Here is a 1,950-nt window from a genome sequence, read left to right as displayed (position 1 = left end):
AAACTAGGGTTTCGGACGGGGGAAGAAGAGATCCGAATGGAGGGGGGTATAAATAGGCATAAGTGGAGCTAGGAGAGTCCAAATGAGGTGCGGTTTTCGCCCACACGATCGTGATCGAACGCTCTAGGACAAGGAGCAGAGTTTGTTGGGTTTTGGGCCAAATTTGGGGGGTGTTGGGCTGCAACACACACGAGGCCTTTTCGGTCCCTCGGTTAACCGTTGGAGTATCAAACGAAGTCCAAATGATACGAAACTTGACAGGCGGTCTACCGGTAGTAACCCAAGGCCACTTGGCAAGTTTCGGGACAATCCGGAAATGTTTAAACCCCACACACGAAAGAAGACTAGAAATGACCACCGGAGGAGAACGAAGCGCCGGAATGCAAAACGGACAACGGGGAAAATGATCGAATGCATGAGATGAACATGTATGCAAATGCAATGCACGTGATGACATGGTATGAGATGCATGAAAACGAAAACAACACATGGAGACAAGGACCCGAACCCGAGAAATAAATATAACTTAGCGCCGGAGACGGCAAGAGTTGGAGTACAAATATGGAAAGTTACATCTGGGGCGTTACAACACTCCACCACTACGAAAAGATCTCGTCCCGAGATCTAGGACTGAAAGAACTCCGGGTACTCAGAACGGAGGTGATCCTCGCGTTCCCAGGTAGCTTCACGGTCGGAATGGTGTGACCACTTGACTTTGAGAAATTTGATTGACTTGTTGCGAGTCTTGCGTTCAGTCTCTTCAAGAATAGCAACTAGGTGCTCACGATAGGAGAGATCTTCTTGGAGCTCAATGTCCTCGAAGTTAACGGTGCGGTCAGGAGTCTTGAAGCACTTTCGAAGCTGAGAGACATGGGACACATCATGAACATTTGCAAAGTTTGAAGGAAGCTCGAGTTGATAGGCGAGGTCGCCTCTCTTGCTGACAATCTTGAAAGGTCCAACGTATCTAGGGGCAAGTTTCCCTTTGATACCGAAGCGACGAGTACCTTTCATGGGAGAGACGCGGAGGTAAACATGATCTCCGATCTCGAAAACCAGATCACGATGCTTACTATCATAGTAGCACTTCTGGCGGGATTGAGCTGCTTTGAGGTTATCACGAATGACTTTGCACATTTCTTCTGCCTCTGTGATTAAGTTATTACCCAGCAGCTGACGTTCACCGGTTTCAGACCAGTTGAGAGGGGTACGGCACTTCCTGCCATACAGAATTTCAAAGGGGGCCTTGCCCGAACTTGCTTGAAAGCTGTTGTTGTATGAGAATTCAGCATAAGGAAGACAATCCTCCCACTTCATGCCGAAGGAGATCACACAAGCCCTGAGCATATCTTCAAGAATTTGGTTGACACGCTCGACTTGACCGCTCGTTTGAGGATGGAAAGCTGTGCTGAAGCGGATGTTGGTGCCCATGGCCTTCTGAAAAGAATCCCAAAACTTGGAGGTAAAGATGCTGCCACGGTCTGAAGATATCACTTGAGGAATACCGTGCAGAGAGACAATGCGAGAGGTATAGAGTTCCGCCAATTGAGCTGCAGTGATTGACTCTTTGATAGGCAGAAAATGAGCCACTTTGGTGAGCTTGTCGATGACAACAAATATAGCATCATTGCCACGCTTGGACTTTGGAAACCCAGTCACGAAGTCCATTTCAATGTGGTCAAACTTCCATTCTGGAATGGCAAGAGGTTGGAGGAGACCAGCTGGCCTTTGGTGTTCTGCCTTCACTCTTCTGCAGACATCACATTCGTTCACGAATTGAGCGATCTCGCGCTTCATTCGAGTCCACCAATAAGCTTGCTTGAGGTCCTGATACATCTTCGTACTACCAGGGTGGATGGAGAGGAGAGAGTTGTGAGCCTCGTTCATGATCACCTTACGGAGTTCACCTTTGGGCACAACAATTCGATCCTCAAAGAAGAGAGTGTCCTT

The sequence above is a fragment of the Triticum dicoccoides genome, chromosome 1A (genome assembly GCF_002162155.2).
Source record: "Triticum dicoccoides isolate Atlit2015 ecotype Zavitan chromosome 1A, WEW_v2.0, whole genome shotgun sequence".
In the NCBI taxonomy this organism is placed as follows: Eukaryota; Viridiplantae; Streptophyta; class Magnoliopsida; order Poales; family Poaceae; genus Triticum; species Triticum dicoccoides.
Note: the sequence above shows the minus strand (reverse complement) of the source record.